The sequence below is a fragment of the Benincasa hispida genome, chromosome 12, assembly GCF_027475165.1.
Source record: "Benincasa hispida cultivar pf3 chromosome 12, pf3_genome.v1.1, whole genome shotgun sequence".
Taxonomy (NCBI): Eukaryota; Viridiplantae; Streptophyta; class Magnoliopsida; order Cucurbitales; family Cucurbitaceae; genus Benincasa; species Benincasa hispida.
This window is the reverse complement of record NC_143489.1, coordinates 11718931-11727504: the sequence shown is the minus strand read 5'-3', so window position 1 is coordinate 11727504 and position 8574 is coordinate 11718931.

Sequence of the window (8574 nt, the reverse complement as noted above, 5' to 3'; positions counted from 1 at the left end):
CTTTTTCCTAAAAAAGAAAAGAACCCTTTAACCTCAATACTCACGTTTCAAAATTTGGAGAAAATTTTATTTAATATAATGTTCCATAAATGGAATTGATAATAAAAAACAACTATAATAGTCAGAAGAACAAAGAAAAAAATGCTCTATAACAACAAAATAGCCCATAGACATTGGTTGAGTTCGAGAAGGAGAAAGTGGGCAAATGATTTACAAGAGAAACTCACTTTGTTGTTTAAATTTTGTAGATTTCTTCTTTTCTTTTTCTTTAAATGTATCTTATTGCCATCGAGAATCATAAATGGTTGCTTGAATGATTCTGCTGCTTCATGGATTTTGGGTTAGTTTGTGTTATGGGTGATTTTAGATCGAAAAATATAATAGATAGAAAATAAGAAAATAACAAGATTTCGGTCCAAAATAGTATTTTAGGCCCTGAATGAACATAGGGAAGAGGGTTAGATTGGTTCAAAGCCAAAATTGGCATTCTTGGCCAAAGCCAAGGCCGAGATAGATCCTAGTAAAGTAACTAAAGTGACATGTCCCACACATGCTCCGATCCAAAGCATCATTCTAGGCCCATTTTGAACCTAAGGGGAGATGCTCAACCTCGGCCTAATAAAGGGGCATGTCCCATGCATGCCCTGACCCAAAGCATTGTCCTAGGCCCTTTTTGGCCTTAGTAGAGATGCTCGGCCTCGACTGACCCTAGCCAAACGTGAAATCGGGCATGATCCTCAACCCAGTAGGTTATTTAATTATCCTAAGACAACTTCAAAATCCTACAGACCAACCTAGGTCAACTTTCTCTATAAATACATTATTACAACTCTGCATGAGATAACTTAAGTCTTACTCTCAAACTCTCTAGCTTCCACATTGTTTCACTTGCTGACTTAAACATCAGAGTGTGTGTGTGGCAAACACTACAGTGGTGTGCAAGCTTTATCTTTTGTAGACCACGTTCGAGAGAATAAAAAAAACCAACGAAACAATTACTACAATCATTTAAAATTGCACACTCACCAATGTCACATCATCTTTTACCAGTTGACCAACGATCAATCTTAATTAAACGGGTCATTTAGAAAAAAATTTCAAACATTAAAAGACTAAACTGTTTATTTTGAAACTTTACGATTTGTCCGAAAATAAATTATTAATTTATGATAATGGATAATTCACCATTTTAAAGTCAACTAGCATGCGATAATTAATATAATTTATAAATATTTGATAGGAATAACAATCAGATAATCAATGATTTATGATTATTAACCAAAACTTCAAGTAGTTAGGGGTCGTTTGGTAATAATTGATTTTTAGTTCTTAAAAAACAGTTTTGATTGGTATTCAATTGTATTTTCTTTTTTCAAATTTTCAAAGGACTAAAGATGTTAAGAAAATACCAAAAAAAAAAAAAAAAAAAATCCAAAAATAAATTTTGTTTTTAAATACACGTCGGTAGAGTCTATAAATATGTGAGTGTGTTTTTTCTGTAAAAGGACACAACTTTAATGAAAGGATATAATAATTTTCCTTAAAATATATGACTATCTAAATTGCTCAAATATTCTATAAATATGTGGTTTTTTTTTTAACAGTAAATGAACAAAAAAGAAAAAAACTTGAGAATTATTATCTTAATTCTCATCTCTTTTATATACAATTATTTACAGATTATAGTGTTTGTGGAGCCATATGATCGAAGTGTTGCATTCACATTCACATATCAATAGTTTGTCTTATTTTATGAGAGAGTTGTTTATGACACCTTCAATATCATAGAAGAATAAAATTATATTTAAGAAAATACTATGAATTTTGTTCTTACAAAAATGAAAATATTTTATGTGTTTTGTTGATATGGTTTTTTGTTTTCATTTGATTTGTGATTAATTCGTCATTTGAAATATTGATAATGTTTTATTAATATAATTTTTCATTTTTAAAAAGTTAAATATAAGCATATAATTTGTTAAGTATCTATGTTAAATGAGAAATAATTCTAAAAATAGTTTGATTTAATATTTATAAAAAATATATATAAAACTAAAAAAGTCATTTAAACTTATTTTTTTCTCAAAAACGGAAAACAAGAACAAAATTACCGTACACCTTTTTTTGTTTTCAATTGTTAAGAAATAGAAAACAAACCAGAACAACCAAGACATATATGATTTTTGTTTTTAAAGAATTGAAAACCAAAAACACAAAATTATAAAGTAAAAAATAAAATAATTATCAAACATGACTTAAATAAATTACTATTAATTTATCCAATTTACATACCATATCATTAGTCATTAAAATTATTTATACAATTAACTATTACACAATTGTTTCATTGATTAACGTAAATGGTATTGTAAATTTTGAAACGTATGCCGTTTAATTTTACGTTGACACACCATTTTTCTCTTATTTTAATGAAAAAAAAATCTTAAGATGTTTCTCAAGTTTAACATTCGAGTTAAAAATATAACTTTTCAAAATTTAAAAGCATAATTGAAACATAATTTAGAAATATTTTATATAATTTCCATATTATTAGGCTGCAAGCTCATTAAAAAAATTGGTAATTAAAAATGTGGGCACTTTTGAACAACTTGAAAAAAATGGTCATTTTGTTGCTTTTATTAGATTGCATGTACTTTAGAAAACGATAAATGCCACTTAAGTTGGTCTCCTCAAATTTCGTTTCTCCTTCTAAATATATTTCTATTGTTAAAGTTTTTTCTCCTTAGCTTTTTCCCTTGGCAGTAGAATAGAGTAGAATCCGAATTACAAATCTTTTGATCGTTAATACCTACTATATATATATATGAATCAAGTTAAGTTTTTGTTCCGTTGCTTTCTAGTCTCTTCTAATATATATATTTTTTTCTTTCTAATGTCGATTTATTTTTTAAAATTTAAATTTGAATACATGCATGTTTTTTAAACTAAAAAAATAAAAGTTTTCTTTTTCATATAAAATCGAGTTAGAAATTGAAAGAAAATTGGAAAGAAAAAAACTTACATTTGTTGAGATTTTCAATTTAATATTATGGTAATTTTGTGTGTCTATGTATGCGATATTTAGATTTAATATTTTAATAGTTTATTATCTTTAATAATTTTGGTTTATTTATTTAATGGATAATAGGTTCATGTTTTTTTTTTTTTTTTTTTTTTTTTAAAGTACCTACCATATAGCATCTTTAAGGATTACAAATTTAGGAATCATGTCTAAAATAGTGACAGATATAATATAATTTTAAAAAAATAGTAGATATAGTAAAATTTAGATCTAGCTCTAAAAGTCTATAAGTGATGAACCATGTAGTTGATAGGAGTCTACCAATGATAAAATCTATTCTCGATAAATTTTAAGATATTTATAATTCTTTAAGAATGTTGTTATATATTCAATTATTATCTTTAAAAGGTGCTAACTATTACGATTAGTCTATTTTCAACGACTCAAATTGAGCACTTAATCTGGTCTGCATAGGTCCACAAAATATTCCTTATATATAATGAAAATAATATTTGAAAAAAATAAAAGCAATCTCCTTTTAAGTCTAAATAAATAAATAAAAAAAATAATGGGTAGTGGCTAAAAATGATGAAGATAAGTAGCAATAAGAAAAATGAAAATGATTGCATTGCTATATAGTAGTTGGGCAAATTTGTTGGTTAGATATTGGTGATGTTGCTTTGGCTCCACTCTCCCTCAAAATCCTCTCTACCTCAAAGTTTATCCAATTTTGACACTCTAAATTTCAAATTCTACTTCATTCTAAGGATTCTTTATATATATATATATATATATTATTATTATTATAACATTACAAATTAGGCAATTAGGGGTGAGAGTTATCCATCTTCAATTTACAAGAGATGATACTAATACTTTAGCCAACTAGTTAATATATTGATTTTGTTTCGTCTTGTGAATTTTTTTCTCCATTTATAAATTAATATAATTATTAATAAACTACTTTAAATATAGAAAAATGAGCCAACTTATTTATAAATATAACAAAATGTCCTTGTTTATTAGTGATAAATAATGATAGACACTGATAGACATCTATTATATTTGAAAATATTTCTAGGAGTTTTTGTCATTTAAAACAATTACCACTATTTTAGTTTTAAAATTTTAAAATTGATACAACCAAAAATTTAGGTATGAATTGATATTTGCTCAAATTTAAAATGAGATGCAAAAGGAAAAAAAAAAAAAAAAAAAAAAAAAAAAAAAAAGAGAAATCACAAATATGTATGAATTGATATTTGCTCATATTTTGTTAAAAGAAAAAAGATAGAAAGTTTTAGGGTCTGTTTGGTAAAGAATCTGGATTCTATTTTATATTTTCAGATTTATTGAATTCAGCAAATATGTGTTTGGCAGAGAATCCAATTATGTTTTTGGATTCTGTGATTCAAACCGTGCAGATTCTGAAAACAACATTTTAATATTTTCATTGTATTTAGGTTTTGAATTTTAGATTTTAAAATGTAGAATTATATTAAATTAAGATAAAAACATGTAAAAATTCAATATGTCATGTTATAAGCTCAATTCATTTTTAAAAAAATATAATATATATTATGTAATGTATTATAAATTATATAATATTAAAAAATAATAATAAATTCTTTAACATAAATCATATTCATAAATAAATTTATAATAGTCTATTATCAACTAAATATTAGTGAGTAACTACAACTAGTTTTGTAATTTATAAATTTATAGTATCAAATATATTTTAAATAATTATTTAAATTAGAATCTAATTTTTGAATCTACTACCAAAAATATATATGAAAATACAACTTTGTTTTTATCGAATCTCTTATTTTCAAATTTCTTTTTTTAAATTCTTTATAAAAAAGGCTCGTATATTCAGATTTAGACTCAAGTTCTTTTGATCATGTCTTACTAGAGATAGTAAATAATTTAAATTCTAACATTAATTCTCAAATTGGGCTTCATTTTTATTTTCTTTTTCAGCAAGATCTTTGAGAGCATATCATACAATGGGTAAAGTATACTATTTAAAAACTTAATGTACATAAATGCAAAGATTTCATAAACTTTTTTGCTTTGTCAATGGTTCAGTCCATCGAAGCTCACAATAGACTTAAGTTTACATACGTGCCCATAAGGGTACTTTATAATTAATGTAAATTCGAAGAATTGATAGATAAATCTATAATTATATAAAAAGTTGCTATGATGGAAGAATATTTTCACCCATTTTGTCCTTATTTTTTTAAAAATGAAACCTCTATTTTACTCTTTTTAAATAGGATGTGACTCTTCAAATGTAGGTGTCTGTTGAGTCTAATTGATGTAATTGGATGCTAATGAGATTCAACTCCTCAAGATGGGACACGATTATTTGAATGTATGTTTCTATTGTATTCAATAGATATACTTGATATCAATGGGTTACAATGTTCAAGTGGAGGTGGTTACACATCGAATTGGCACACTCTTTCACTTATGCAATGATATGCATGTATAATAATAATAATAAAAGTGTTTGTTTACCATCTTAAAAAAGATTTCAAACCATCCAAATTTAGAAAGAAATACAAAAACTTTAGAGATAAAAAACTTTGAAAGTAAATTAAATTTAAAAATAATAATTTAGTAGAAGAATAGATAGAATTGAGTTTTTGAATTCTTTTATAAAGAAAAATAAATACTTTTGAAGACAAAACAATTATTACACTTTTCAAATATAGAGGAAGGACAATATAAAAAAATTATAAAGAAAAATAAATACTTTTGGAGATAAAACAATTATTAAAATTTTCAAATATAGAGGAAGAGAGCTTGAAAGAGAAGAAAGATTTAAGGAAGAAAAATAAAGTTAGAAAGAGTAAGAAAGAGTTTAGAGAGAAAAAATATAGGTAATTAAAAGAAAAACTTTTTTGAAAAAAAAAAAAGACTTTTTTTTAAAAGGAAAAAAAATGATTTAGAAAAAGAGAGAAAACTAGAAAAAAAAAATTTGAGATAAAATGAAAAAGTTAGCTTAAAAGACGAATAAAATTAGATTATATATATTGTAGTTATAGCATAAATTATTTAATTTATGAGTCAGTTTTTGTTTTGCTTATTACATTGTAGTTATATAAAATAAAAGATTTGTATATGTTATATCATACATTTATATTAGAGATGACAATTAAATACTATTTTAAAATTTTATATTAAGAATCTGATATTTTCAAATGCATTGCACGTCTTGCAAATATTAAAAAAAAAAAAAAAAAAAAGAGTTTTCAGGTTGGTAACACTTATTGGAATGCTTTGAATCCTAAACCTAATTAGAATTGATATTTGATATAATTAATTGTTTAATTCTTTTCCTTCTCCACTTAGGGTGTAGAAAAGTACACTATATAAATTCTCTAACCTTAAAGCATTATCTGACAAATTCTATATTTTCTATAACATTCTCTCTAATAAAATTGATCTCTTATCATGTGGACGTAACTAACATACTATTAGTGAACCACATAAATTTATATGTCGATCTTTCTTTATATTTTCTATTTTTTGTATTATTTAATTGTCCATTTCGTAACAAACTGGTATCAGAGCCTATTCGTTAGAATTTTAAAATTTTGCATTTTTTTGACAATTAAAGATGTATGGCATGAATGTAAGAATCGAAAAATTCACTAGGAGAGCAATACAGTTCGATTTTTTAATGGACAACTTTCACAAAGCTATCGATTGCCAGAGTTTCAACCATTGGATCGTGCTGATTTATAGTCAGCCTCTTGGAGACACATAAGGTCTCGTTTTGAATGGTTGGATTGTCGTTTTGAGCTTTAGTATTATCTATAGGAGGTGCTAAACAGAATCTGTAAATTTGCAGTGTACGTAATTTAGTTTTTTCAGGGACAACTTCCACAAAGTTATCGATTGCTAGAGTTTAAACTATTGGATCATACTGAATTTTGGTCATCTTGTTGGGACTCGTTGGATGTCATTTTGAACGGTTGGATTGTCATTTTGAGCTCGATTTTGTCCATAGTCGATGCTGAATAGACTCTGTAAAATTGTAGTGTAGTTTGATTTTTCAGAGACAACTTTCGTAAAGTTGTTGATTGCCAGAGTTTCAACGTTGTTCTGAGTTTTGCTCAACCTATTGGGAACTCACTAAGACTTGTTTTGAATGGTTGGATCTCCATTTTGAGCTCTGATTTTTGTTCATTGTTGTTGCTGAACAGAATTTGTAAAACAACAATATAGTTCGATTTTTCAGGGATAACTTTAACAAAGTTACTGAATGCAAACATTTCAACGGTTGGATTGTATTGAATTTTGGTGAGCCTATTGGGGATCATTGGGTCTCGTTTTGAACGGCTGAATCGTCGTTTTGAGCTCTGGTTTGACGCTATGAATAAAATCTATAAAACTATAGTGTAGTTCAGTTTTTCAGGGACAACTTTCACAAAGTTATCGATTACTAGAGTTTCAACCTGGATCGTGTCGAATTGTTTTAAGCCTTTTAGGGACACATAGGGCTCATTTGGAATGGTTGGATCTTCGTTTTGAGCGTTGATTTTGTTCTTCATTGTTGCTGAACAAAATCTATAAAATTGCAATGTAGTTTGGTTTTTTAGGGACAAATTTCACAAAGTTGTCGATTGCCAAAGTTTCAACTGTTGGATTGTGCTGAAGTTTAATCAGCCTGTTGAGGACATATAATGTCTAGTTTTGAACGATCGGATGCGTGTTTTGAAAACAGGGTTTGTCGATAGTCGCTGTTGAACAGAATCGGTAAAATTGTAGTGTAGTTTAGTTTTTCAGGAACAACTTTCACAAAGTTGTCAATTTTTTAAGTTTCAACCATTGGATCAGGCTGCATTTTGGTCTACCTATTGGGGACACACAGGTTCTCATTTCGAACAGTTAGATCTTCGTTTTGAGCTCTGGGCTTGTCCGTAGTTGCTGTTGAACAAAATTTGTAAAATTGTAGTGTAGTTTAGTTTTTCAGGGACAATTTCCAAAAAGTAGTCGATTGTCGGAGTTTCAACTATCAAATCTACTGATTTGATTTAGAATTTTTTTTATAGACTCAACTTATTCGTCATTTTACCACCTTGAGTTTGAGGGAGAATTTTGAGTACATATGACAATATATTTATATTGCATTTGGTAAATTTGTGGGACTTCTATTTTCAGTCTAGATTTGTTGGTTTGGTTTAGAAGTTTTTTCTTCGCAAACTCAAGTTGTTCATCATTGTACCACCATGAGTTTGGGGGAGAAGTTTAAGTATATTTGGCAATATATTTATGTTACATTTGGTATGTGCACATTTTCTGTTTCTAGTCCAGATCAACCGATTTGATTTAGAAGTTTTTTCTTCGCAAACTCAAGTTGTTCGTCATTCTACCACCTTAAGTTTAAGGGAGAAGTATGAGTACATTTGGCAATATATTTATGTTGCATTTGGTACATTTTTGCGTATTTTGTTTCTAGTCCAGAAATGCTGATTTGATTCAGAAGTTTTTTTTTCACAAACTCAAGTTGTTCGTCATTCTACCAACTTGAG